This window comes from Mercenaria mercenaria, chromosome 3 (genome assembly GCF_021730395.1).
Source record: "Mercenaria mercenaria strain notata chromosome 3, MADL_Memer_1, whole genome shotgun sequence".
Lineage (NCBI taxonomy): Eukaryota > Metazoa > Mollusca > Bivalvia > Venerida > Veneridae > Mercenaria > Mercenaria mercenaria.
Genome location: NC_069363.1, coordinates 67,566,178 through 67,580,287, shown reverse-complemented (window position 1 = coordinate 67,580,287; position 14,110 = coordinate 67,566,178). Strand labels below are relative to the sequence as shown.

General features: G+C 35.7%; 1 protein-coding gene across 2 annotated transcripts in view; it reads left to right on the top strand.

Annotated features, from left to right (window-relative positions):
- The first annotated feature begins 8,641 nt into the window (after positions 1-8,641).
- The window catches only part of LOC123524483 (microtubule-associated protein RP/EB family member 1-like), a 51,521-nt gene continuing 46,052 nt past the window's right edge, over positions 8,642-14,110 (top strand). The window contains exon 1 of one of the 2 annotated variants that reach the window (XM_045302714.2): positions 8,642-8,741. The gene's annotated coding sequence lies outside the window, so the exon portion shown is untranslated. The remainder of the gene's footprint in view (positions 8,742-14,110) is intronic. The other variant, XM_045302713.2, reaches the window with a different exon arrangement.

Below are 14,110 nucleotides of genomic sequence, written 5' to 3'. Positions count from 1 at the left end.
AGAAGTAGTTCCCTGACTTTATTTTTATTGGTTGATCTCTTGTTATGAGTTTCTAAATATAAAGCATGCCAGATCTTATCAGTCTGCATGAGACAATCTCCTGTAGTGAGACAAGCAATATACACACACTGCAGTAGATTAATAGACCCATATGATTGATCACTTATCAAGGAATCCCTTTGCCAAGTAACTATTAAGAATTGTACTATTTCATGCAATTACTGTTGCTGCTGTTGTTTTCTAGGAGAAAAAAAACACATGGTATTTCAATAAATTTTAATAGTTTAAAACTTCAAGGATGTGATTTTTCCTTTTTCAGCTGATTTCCTCTTTCTGGACAGAAAAATTTGAGAAAAAAAAGTTGTCAGATCATAATAACTAACCCCATCCTCTAAAAATGGCAGCTTTGCTACTGTGTAAAAGTTAAGAGAATATCACCTGTATATCATATATTATTCCATATGACTTATATACTTACATGTACACTTGTACAGTTTTCTCTGTATGATCAATTCAGACATTCTCAACATAAAATGTATAAAAAAGTGTTAAAGATCTTTTTTTTTGTCATATTTTATTGTCTTATTTATATTGTGCATGCTACAGACAAATTGATAGTTTTGATATTTAGTGTGACATGCCCTTATATAGACATATATAGAAAAAATAAATGTTTACCTGATATTTAGACTCTTTGTTTCATGTCATTTAATTTGAATATCAATATGTTAGAATAAAAATCAATCATCATCAAATAATGATTTTTATAAATATTTTCCATGTTTTCGACTTAGAATTTTTTACTGCTTCCCACCTTAAAACTGGCATGAAATTTTTTAAGTCCAGCGTTAACACAAAAAGCTTGCGCAAGCTTGCAACTAAAAAAGCTTGCGCAAGCTTGCAAAGCTATCGCAAGCTTGCAGAATTCTGTATGTAAATACACGCAAGCTTGCGTAAGCTTTCTGCAAGCTTGCAATAGTCATGATCAGCCTGTACAAGCTTGTCACAAGCTTGCCGCAAGCTTGCAGCAAGCTTGCGGCAAGCATTCATTTTGGTTTGGGTTATGCCAATACAAGTTGTGTGCAAGTTTGATTAAAATTGATTGCAACGTGCGGTCTCTATCGTGTTCACAAGAAATTGTGGACAGACGACGAACGAAGGATGATCACAAAAGCTCATCCACAGGTGAGCTAAAAACAAAATGCCTCTTTGCTGAGCTTACGATTGATTAGCAATGAATGGAACTAGCTATGGCTACACAGTGCTGTGTACATGCTAACAAATTAAAACGATAAAAAAAATCAATGTAATGAATTATATACATCTTAAAATTACGTTCACATTCATTCTGTTCATTTTTTTTCGAAAAGGCCACGAAGAAGAATACCTTTGTTAAATAAAACAGGAAGAGTGAAACAATTAATTCTATATACTTAATTAACAGGTGATTTACACTTTAAAAGTAATCACATAAAATATACAAAATATACAGGCTTTTACCAATCTTGTTAGGTCATTCGGATACTCTCTGATAATAGACATAGCAACACATTTGAAATTGCAAAGTTTTTTAACTTTCTTATAATTATATATCATGGAACATTGTTGGTCCAAATATTTAATAATAACAGAACAGATCAGAATAGAATTATGTACATGGTACATCGCCATGCATAATAAACAACATCTGGTCCAATCTGAAAATGGTTCTTTTAGCTCTTGCTTGTCGTCACAGGATAATTTTCCATTTCAAGGACATGTTATTGCATATTCCATCTTTAGTGACAGACAGACAGACAGACAGACAGACATGTATTATAATGATAAGCATATTCTTCAGACTGCCATCTTCTAGATATTTTCAATATTGTCTTCTAATTAGAAAATTTTGTGATGAAATATATTCTGTGCTTTGAATTATATTCTAATAATAAGACCCATTTTATTTGCATATTTTTTAACTATTTTTGCGCAAAATTTATGTTGATTAATTTTGTCTTATCCATATATCAATTTTCCTGAAAAAAAAATGCCTTCACTATAAACAGCACACTATCATTTTATATATGTTATTAATTAATTCCTGCATCAAGGCTTATCAACACTGCTACATGTGATTTATTGCTTTTTATTGACTGCATGCTGGTAAACTGGCCATCACTTCAATTACCATGTAATTAGAGCCTCCTAGGGTGCGAGTAGTTTCTACTCTCTCTCCGGGTCTGTTCCAGTAACTGTAGATACTATATAAGTGTCCCGAACTCCCCATTCCCACCCAGATCCACTCCAACCCTATCTGCTGCTCATTATAGTCCAGTGGGGGCCCCTGCTGTGCTAACTGCCCTCCAATAAACAGCTATTACCTAATCCCTGGTAAGCTGCAGATTAGGTTGGCGCTTTTTACTAAGTTTTTGTGTATTATATTTGCAATTTCTCCATGTCAGATAAACTTCTAGGTAGATCTAACTAAGATTTTAAAATTGTTTATAGTCAAGTTTGGGCCAAAACCCACTTCGGAATGTTGAATTTTGAATATGTGAACAAAACCCCTCCCATAAACATTTTAATTACTTCTTTTAAGATATTTCCATGGACAGTAACAGTAAACATTTGTTGATACCAAAGAACTAATAAATACTGGTACAGTATTTCTTTGATGATACTGAAATATGAAAATAATTTCATAGATTGTTTGTTAAATAATAGTAATTCTCTTAAAAATGCATGGGATAAAGTAATTGCTATACATAGCTGATATTGGTTGCCCTACTATAAGTTAACTTTTTTTATTTAGTAACCTAGCTGTATCTTAAGAGATAATACAATAATGGATTTCAGCAAGGCTTTTAACGTCATGGATCATAGAAGGCTCGTCCATAAGTAAGAGTATTATGGCATCAGGGGGAATTCACTGTCATTGATTCTTGAAAGCATTTCTTGGCAATAGATCCCAGAAAGTAGTAGTAGATGTGGCAGCTTCTTCACAGTCTACTGAAGACTCCAGAGTACCCCAGGGTTCTGTTCTACTGGGCCTCTTCTGTATAAATTTCTTCTCTTCATAAATAATCTCCCTACCACTGTACGTTCTAGTGTCCCAACATTTTGCTGACAATTGCATAGTATATTGTGAGATTCACAGAATCAGTCATAGACCTCAGATACTACAAGATGATTTAAATAGTTTGGAAGAGTGGGAGAGGAAATGGAGAATGTCCTTCAATGTAGACAAGTGCCACGTCATGCACATTACAAAATATAGGCACGCAGTCCTGACTAATTACTCTCTGAATGATAGGTCCCTGTCTGTTGTTCAACAAGCTACATATCTTGGCCTAGAACTCTCTTCAATTCTTTCTTGGTCACCTTATATTAATAAGATAACTGGAAAAGCTAGCCAAACTTAAGGATTTTTGAGGCGTAACTTCCATTTGGCAAAACCTGAAATAAAATCAGCAGCTCATGATACAACACCTTAGTTTAGACCTCAATTGGAATATATAGCTTGTTGGTTTGGGATCCTTTTCACGTTTCAGATATCCAGAAATTAGAAAACTTGTATTCAAAAAAAGAGCAAAAGGAGCAGCAAGATTTGTAACTACTAACTACTCTAAATCACCTGGAACTATCACAAATATTTCTAACCAGCTGTCACTTGGGAATCACTTGAACGTACAAGACAAAATGCTTGTCTCACTTTTTTTCTATAAAATTTGTTATGGGCTAGTAGAAATAACACCTACACACAACTTACAGGGGCGTCGAAAGGTGTTTGATATTGGGGCCGCGAGGGGTGGGGGTAGGTACGGGAGGGGTGGGGGGGTAAGGGTGACCCCCCCCCCCCCTGATTTTTTTTTAAAACAGGATCATAAATGGCGAGTTCTGGTGCATTTTAAGGGCACTGAATCGCATCTCAAGACTCCAGTATTTTCTTACTATTTACACGACTATAAGCAAAATAAAGTTTTATAAACTCTTATCAGTTTTAATAATGTATAACGCAATACAAAGAATGCATGTATGTTTTTTTTTTGTATTTAATGTATTGAACAATAATCATTCATGTTACATTCATTTCTTATTTTTGTTTGAAATATCATTTTTTGAGTATAAACAATTTATTTAATTAATTCCTTACATCTTAGCGGTGTGATAAGTCTTAACACTTACTCCTTTCATTAAATAAAAACATGTTAATTATTTTTCTGAATTTTATAAGTTAATACCTTAGATCTTTCCGTTGACTAAAGACATGCCAATTAAAAACATGCTGATTTGTTCATGCGTAATTAAGTCAAATCACGGACACGTGTGTATGACTCCAATTAACACACCGATCGTGTCACCGTCACCACGGTAACACACTAATCTGGACAGCGTGTATTGTTTAACGCGAAGCAAAATTTAATATACTAAATATACTATACAAAATATTGGGTCCGCGGACCTGCGACTCCAACTTATGAATTTACAAAAAAATCGTTTTTGGGCAAATTATTGGGGCCGCGGTCGCGGCCCCTGCGGCCCCACTTCCGACGCCCCTGACTTAACCCCTTACAGTAGACAGTCGTGCCATTACCACCATATGGCATACCAAATAATAACTTTTTTCCTAATCCTTATTTGATTTGTAGAATTGTTGTATCATGCTATGCTTATTTGAATAAAACTACTGTTTAAACTGAATAATACCACATTCACCATCTCATTGCATCAAGTACTCCTTTTTTCCAAGAACAACAGTTGAGTGGAACTTATTACCACTAAATGAGCCGTGCCATGGGAAAACCAACATAGTGGGTTTGCGACCAGCATGGATCCAGACCAGCCTGCGCATCCGCGCAGTCTGGTCAGGCTCCATGCTGTTCGCTAACAGTTTCTCCAATTCCAATAGGCTTTAAAAGCGAACAGCATGGAGCCTGACCAGACTGCGCGGATGCGCAGGCTGGTCTGGATCCATGCTGGTCGCAAACCCACTATGTTGGTTTTCTCATGGCACGGCTCAAATGTAGTCAGTGCTGACAATATCACAGCATTTTCGTTTGGTTATAGAGCAGTTTGTTTACAATTACACAAAAGTTTTAACACAGTAACGTTTCTGGTGACGCGAAAATATAACGCCAATACATAATTTTCTATAAGCACGTGGTCATTACCAAAGGAGCATCATTGAAGGCACGTGCAGTTTTCCCGCCAAAATACAAAGAAGAAACGTCTGCTTCCGGTTCTACCAAGACGGCCCGATATTTATCCATATGCATTCTTTTATTATTCACGTTTCCATCTTAACGTTCACATATGTAGGTGTGTTTAACCAAACCTTAGGAAAATCTTCCGAACAATGTACTGAAATATGGTTTCGGCAGAATCATGTCGCGTCATTAAAACATACACGTATCATGCCCGACGCCGATAAGACTTGTCTTTTCTTTGGACATGATTTATGGAAATTTTGTCAACCGGTTTTAGAATAATAATTTCACACCGCACACGTTTTAGTAAACTTGTTTTAAAGGCACTGACCTCCAGATCGTACGACAACAAAGAAGAAAAAATTAGATATCAGAAATCTATTGCTATAGTTCTTAAGGTTTTAAAACTTAGATACTGACATATTATGTTATAGAAACACCTAATAATTAGTTGATTTTGCGATTTCTTTCCGTTCAAAATATCGGTATAGTGTAGGTAAACTGCCTTTATATTTATTTGACGACCGTGGAAGTTACGCGCTTATTTCTCAGTGGTGTATTGGTCAGGACCGCAGGAAAATTTTTACTGCCGCGGCGGCCCGGGTTTGATTCCCAACTCGAGCATGTTTTCTCTCTCTCTCTATCTTGATTTGCATTTTAAGACGGATTAAAAACAAAATCTCGTGTTCTAATATTCAAAATATGACCAAACTTCAAGCTAAAATCTGGAGGTCAGTGCCTTTAAATGGCTAAATGCTAAAGTAACAACTCGTGATCTTTTTTGTCCACATTCTGTTTAACGTATAATGGAAATAATTAAAAATGATAATGTTTAGGAAACGATATGATATATTACGCAAGTCACATTTATTTTACTTCATCGTAAAATAAGTTTTTAAAAAAAGTTTTCTTTTTACGATGCTGGCTTTGTCATTAATACTTTAAACTGCATTTATGATAAGTCTGTCTATCATTTGCATTAATGTGTGGGCAAAATGTGATCGGAAACTATTAGAAGATAAATTCACCTTGCAAATTAAATGTACACGTGGCTTTTGTCTTTTATCATGCTCAACATAAATCATGCAAGTATTTTAAAGAAATTTATGTTCACTATTTTTATAGTTTAACTTTACAGTGATATGCATGTGAATTAACTGAACAATTCGACAGAAAAATAGACAAACCGCGCATGAACAGTTTAAATAGTTCAATTACATGTAAGGCCACATAATATAAAAGTAAAGTAAACATTTGCGTAATACTGCAGTAAATATGATTGTGTGCGACATTAGTGACAAACAAGAATTACTGTTGGGAATATTATGATGTTGGTTTTCTTAGCGACTTACACATTTTCTTGTAAATAAGGTTTCCAAATCGGCTAGTGCTTCACAAATATATTGAAATACCCGAGGCAAATATGTCCTTAATATGGATGATGACGATATGTTATTTACGTCGGCATCGGATAATGAAATCGGTACCATTGTTTTATTAACGTACGATTTTAAGTGGAATCTGTACGCCCGTTTAAAATATTTGTGTGAGCATGAAAAAATTCGACTGATCTTCATGCATTTTTTTTTTACTCAATTTACGCATGTTTTCGTTTCGGCCTGCCTTGGTTTCATTTAGCTTCATTTTATTTCTTTTCACGGCGCATGAGAAACATCCGTCACTGGTGGCATAACAAACGTCACATGCTTGTCAGCATACACGAGTGTGAATGAAAGGTGGGAAAATGGAATTATCAGTCGATCTTCACGGTTATTATCCAGTGAATTCTACACAAGTGCGAGATATCGTACATAATCGGTGACACGATTCTATTACGTCAGGAAATGTTGATGGACAAACTTTCGGCGATTAAGGACGCTGTCTGTAAATTCAACGGGAACGAGACAGAAAAATGAAATATTTAATGAACAGAAATAAAAATGATAATATTTATTACATCAGTGATGTAAAAATTGCGTTCCGTGTATCGCGGTCAGTAAAGTAGCGACTTCTAGTTAAAAAGAAAGCAAAATATCCGTAAGTTATTAAGAGAGGTGATCAAACACCCACCCATCCATATTTTCAATATTTTTACAATCAACCCACCACCCATAAAGACGAATTTTCTGAGGACCACCACCCATAATTATGATTTTCTGATGGACCCCACCACCCATAATTATGATTTTCCGATGGACCCCAATAACGAACACCATATAAAACGCACACACATTGTTTCTCCGCTGGAAATGACAGACGACTGCTATAGGTAAAGCCAAATAAAAATATATATTAGTTTTACACGCGTAACTGTTGGTAGTCCATGTGAGTCGGTGGTAGAGAGCTCGCTTCAAGTACTGAAGGTCCTAGGATCGAGTAAAACGGGTAATTTAGCTCTAAGTGAAATATTCAATGATATTGACATTGTTGTTACCATGACAACATCAAATTATTTGACTGTCTGCTATTTTACAAATTATTCTGATAATTATTTCATGATAAGTTATAGTCTGCTTAATTTTGTACAGAGCATCTACTGTAATATTTAGAATTAAAAGAATATTTTGTCTCAAATATGCATGGTTACCATAGCACCATAGCTTAAGATAGGATAGAAATCGAAACAGCTTGCATTTCACCAGTATTGTGTTGTTAATGTTTATAACAGTAGTCAAAGAGCTATAAAAATAAATAGATTGGCAACTTGAAAGGCATATAGAGCAAATCTCGCCAACCTCCCGTGACAAAAAAACGAGATCTCGGAAGTGGCGCTTTCTCAACGCGCCATTTTGTATGCGAAAGCAATTAATTCATCGGTAAAATAATTATCACCGTATGACCACGCTTCTTTCGATTGTACTTCGTGTACTTCGTGTCTTAAGACCATTTCACATTAAACTAATTTTGTTTTAGAAGCTAACATGCATTTTAAATGTAGTTTTAAAGGTACAAATTGTAACTCCATGCTCGCCGATGTTTGTTTTTAGTAAGATAACGCCGAATCACGCTCTGACACGAGCTCACGCGAGATTACAGCCAGTTGCCATTCTGTGTATTTTATACTTCTTTGCAGTAGTGTATGTTGTTTAGTAACACATTATTAAATGCCAATTTTGCAGTAAAAACGGATTTTAAGGTAGCATTGTTGCCATAGCAACCATTATGATGTCCTTCGGCTGGAAATGAGTTAGGTATTTGAACAGAATATACATTGCTCTATCATATATATGTGTAATTTATCTATTTCTGAGATTGGGCAAATTTTGACCATTTGTGAACTCACCCCTTTGACCTAAGTTCATTTTAAGTATATATTTATCTATATATTTTGTTCCTTTTACATATAAAATTTGACCTAAGTTCATTTTAAGTATTTATTTATCTATCTATCTATCTATCTATTTTTACTATATGACATTTTTTCGAATGTCATATACGGTAAGGAACGTGACGGATTTTAGCACTGTAACCATCCCCATGTTGTCACGTGACTCGCAAAAATTTTGAACCTCATTTCGGTCAGGAAAAGTGTGATTTTTGTCTGCGTAGAAGGTATATCTACGTTATGTAACATATATTAATGTTTCCTTTTAGCCATATGATACTTTCTTTCCCATTTGTCTCGTTTGTTATATCCAATCTGTAAGTACCATGTCTGAAAACAAGTATTTTCAGTACCCCACCCACTTCAAATTGCAAAATTTACCCGAGCAATGAATATTCTGTTTGATTAATGTGTATATCAGATTTGGATTTTTGTATCCACCCTCATATAATGACAATCCACTTGATTATGATACTTTTTCGAATACAGTCCAATAAGGCCCCTAAGGTGTCTGTCCTGACATTTCCATCGGTCAGTCAGGGCTAAGACACATTCTTAACATGAAAGAAGGCACTGCCTCAATCAGGAATTGATCCAACTTCAACTCATCCTATAACATTTGAAAACAACTGTAATGACAGCACAGAAGGACACATTTATTAATTTCGATAGTAAATATCTTATTTGGTAGCCTTACTCATTGGCTTATTGGGATGACTTATGATCTGATATTTTATAGTTGTCATCCCTCTAAGCCTTACCCGTATCTGCATTTTGCTGTTAGGAAAACGAAGACTTTAAAAAATCCAAAAAAGTAATAATAATATTCGTGTAGAAACTTCATATGGTTTGAATTTCATCCATAATTTTAAAAAAGAGACTTAAATCTTCGAACATATGACGTGACATGTGCGAGGAAATATCTACCCTGACACCGGTTTCAGTAACAACTGACTGCTGATATTACACTAAATTACAGAAATAAAACACAAAATATACATTCATAAAATGTCAGCAAGGCAAGTTTATGCTTTTATGTCAGCATAAATTAATTATCAGAGATGTAATCATTACAAATACTTTGTACATTTACCAGAAAACGTTCCAAATGGATTTTAATTGGGGATTTCCTAACAGAAATATGCAGAATAAGTTTGGACATGACGGAGACAGCGACAGTCAAAAGTTATCACGCTGTCCCGAAACGTCCTATTATTTGGACTACTTATTCGGCATATATCTGGTCTAGAAAAGTGGTATCTCGGTACAACCCAGAGGCATGGTCACCAGTGTTGGCAAAAACCCAGCCAAGTGGGTTTTACTGGGCAATACTGGGTAATTTAATTCTGCGAAATAGCATGTATCATCATGCATTGTTGAACTTGTAGGTACAGAAGAGGTATGGTTTACAGTAAATTAATATATTGATACAAACTGGCATAACAATAATTTCAATTAAATAATACACAAAGTGGCACATCAACATAGCTTAAGGCTATTTTCTATGGAGTGCAGTTTTGCTTTCAATGCATGTATCATTGAATTGCCTGTGGCATTATCCACCTATAAAAGGTGCTAAAAAGCCATGTCCATTACACAGTGGAAACATCTCAACTTTTTTCCTGTGCTTGTTATTGTAGTTACCAAACAAAGCAAAATTTTGTGTACATTGTTAGCTCGACTATTCGAAGAATAAGTAGAGCTATCCTACTCACAACGTTGTCGGCGTCGGCGTCACACCTTGGTTAACTTTTTCGTACCAATCCACTTTTTGACAAAGTCTTTTGAGATAAAGCTTTGAAAATTTCAACATTTGTTAACCATCACCATGTCCAGTTTTAGGCAGAGTACATAACTCCATCAAGGATTTTGGCTGAATTATGGCCCCTGTTAACTTAGACATCTTGGTTAAGTTTTTCGTACCAGTTCACATTTTGTGTAGTGTTTGACATATGGCTTTGAAACTTTTATCACTCGTTTATTATAACAGTCTCTATCTGTAGGCAAGAGTACATAACTCTGTCAACTATTTTGGCTGAATTATGGCCCTTTTTGGACTTGGAAATTGGTTCAGTTTTCATACAAGTCAGCGTTTTGTCAAAGCTAAATGACATGTGGCTTTGAAACTTTAAACACTTGTTTATCATCATGATTCCCATCTGTAGGCAAGAGTACATATCTCTGTCAACTATTTTGGCTAAATTATGTCTCCCACCACACAGTGGTGTGGGAGACATATTGATTTACTCCTGTCTGTCTGTCACAAAGCTTGTCCGCACTCTTAAGTTGAACATTTCTCATCCAATCTTCACCAAACTTGAACAAAATGTGTGTGCCAATAAGTCCTCGGCCAAGTTCGATAACTAGCCAAATCGGCCCAGGCACTTCGGAATTATGGCCCTTGAATTTCCGAAAAACGCTCAGATTTTAGGCACATTCCTGGAGCCAAAAGGACCCCTATACTACTCATGAGTAGTATAGGGGTCCTTTTGGCTCATGAGTAGTATAGGGGTCCTTTTGGCTCCAGGAATGTGCATGCAATCTGAGGAGTATAGGAGTCCTTTTGGCTTGATGAATGTGCATGCGCTGCAGGGATGTAAATTAACACTCAGACCCTATTAGCCATCTGGGCTCGTTACAGGCAAATTCTAGGGGCCCAGCCTAAAAGTTAGGGGCCCAGCTTTTATTAGCGGAAAAATATACTAACAGTGGTTTAGATCTACATACTTAATAATAAGTCTTGTAATTTGCTTCCTGCCAAAATACATCAAAATCTTAAATATAAATACAGAACACTCATCAAACGCACATTGAAAGAGGAAAGTTATAATCAACCAGTGCATGACATGTTCTAAACATAGGACACAGCCTGTCAAAAACGGACGCACTTACTTTAATGTTTGAATGAGTTTTGCTGCACTAGAAGATTTGGGTTATTTATGGGCATTTTGATAGAGGCTGCACGCTTATGGACATCTGAATTCTAGTATTTTGTTACATTGTCGAGTCACAGGACTCGCAACCGTCACGAAATTATTACTTGTACAAAAAGTACAAACCATGTTGCGGTCGGTGTTCTAAGCAGCCACGGTCTGTTAACGGCCCATTTTTCATTAAAATTCCTCATTGGCCTTAAGGTCTTTTCATAATCCTGATAATATTTCCTTTAGTCGCCGCGACCGGCCGTTCTAAGCTTTTTAACAGCCTTCAATAAACCTCTACTTTCTAGTGCTGTATTTCTATGGGCGCAGCCATTGTTAGAGACGGAGTAAATGTTCCGCGTATGCCGATTGGTTGTAGTATATATCGGTAATTTTAATTGGTCGATTCAAGTGATGTCGTGCGTATTAATAAGACAGTCTCGGAAAAAAACAGAATATTGACATTAGGAGAATCCAAAGCCATTCGCCGGCTGGGCGACTATCTTGGAAAATTGACTCGACCAGCTTCAAATCTGGTTGCACTGGGCGACTGGGCGAGTGTTAATTTATATCCCTGCGCTGTAGTAGGGCAAGTTCGATAATGAGCCAAATCAGTCCAGGCACTTGAATTACCGAAAATCGGCCTTTTTACTCTTGTCCGTGCTCTTAAGTCGAACATTTCTCATCCAATCATCACCAAACTTGAACAAAATGTGTTTGACCATAAGTCCTCGGCCAAGTTCGGTAACTAGCCAAATCGGCCCAGGCACTTTGGAATTATGGCCATTGAATTACCGAAAATCAGCAACATTTCTCATCTGATCTTCACCAAACTTGAACCAAATGTTTTTGACCATAACTCCTTGGCCAGGTTCATCAACTAGCCAAATCGCCTGATGCACTCCAGAATTGTGGCCCTTGAATTACCCAAAGTCGGCCTTTTTACTCTTCAAAGGTATATTTGTAAACAGTATATAAAGTCTGACTTGCTATTTAGATGATTAGGTCTGTATTTTGCCTCACCTGTTTGTCATATGGCTTTGAAACTTTGACCACTTGTTTACCTTCATAGTCTACTTACCTAGGACAAGGACTTTAGCTTAGTTATGGCCCATTTTTGGACATAGAAATTAGTTAGGTTTTGCATACCATTCAATATTTTATCTATAAACTGTTTGATATATGGCTTTGAAACTTTGAACACTTGCTTACCAACATGGTCACACATTGCCATATAGTGCAAGACGTATCAAAATCTACAAATGCAGGTACATTGTTTGTCTTATCTGTTCCTTTTGTTTTGTCTGAAAATCACAGGTAATATTTTGAGCCTATACTTCTATCAATGCTTCGAATAGTCGAGCACGCTGTCAACAGACAGCTCTTGTTTATTTCTTTATGGGGGATGCTAAATGGTAACACCGTAACAATAAAACCAAAGGACCCAGTGTGGAACTTTTTCAACATCATTGAAGAACGGACCAAAAAGGCAGTTTACAAGACATGTTTTGTGATTCACATCCTGTTTCAGTACCAGATCTCCATAAATTCATGATCAACTGCCCAAGTCTTTGATAAGAGTGATGCCACTAACAGCAGCACAAAACCAGTTGCAGACATCCCAACTCTCCCGATCCGATCGGGTTTCTCCCGATTCTGGTTGTAAAACCCGATCACCCCGATCAGAAGTCTCAATCTCCCGATTAAAAAAAAACAACAACAAAACAACAAAAAAAAAAAACACAAAAATTATGAAATAATCCACTTCTTTGCGCCTATCTGATACTGTATCACTACTGACGAGTCTGTAAACAACAGCTTTCAGATATTTTCGCACCTTATTCTACCCGTGCTGATTATTGTTTATTACACGATTTAACAAAGCCAGGTGTTGATTAATGTGTCACAATTGAAATTAAAATCCAGATATTAGATATCTAATTAAATTCAATCAAATTTAGATTAGAAATTATACTGGCTTTACCTTTTTCTGTAACTTTTTGAAATCGAAAGTAGATGGTCGCCGAGTCAACCTGCTAGGTTTTAAAAAACATTTCTCTTAAATTATTTTGATAAGAGGAAATGTCATGGTAAATTTTAATATCACTTACTATCAAATGATGTTAAACTGTCTTTGCATCATAACAATTTGTCAAACACATCCTTTTAACTGGAGATTAAGTCAAATCTACGAAAGTGTAACAATACCCGGACATTCAATTTTGGATAACAGAATTTTGATCAATAAGAGTATTTGAGCCAGGGGTTTTAAATACTGGTTGACAGGGATGAGAATCAAACAGTAAATTTTCTATTGCTTGAACTTTTATTCTTTTAGCTATATACATTTTGTTTTTACAGTTCTAACAGCTGTACTGTTTGTCATGTAAAATTCACCTGGGGAGTCTTCTTTCCAACAAAAGAAATAAAAGTGCAGGTTTAATTCTCAGTGGTGTTTTGAATTTAGACATAGTGCTTAAAGTGCCATAACTATTAAATTTTGCACAGAAGGCTTCATGTATTATTGTTCCAAAATATTAAAAATGCATGAATAATAAGATATAGACAAGTGAATTTTTTTAAGACTAGTGATTTTATAAGGGCAAATAAGTTTATATTATCATTAGATTTGTTAAAAGCTTCGTTATCATGAACATAATTACCGCGGTATAAAA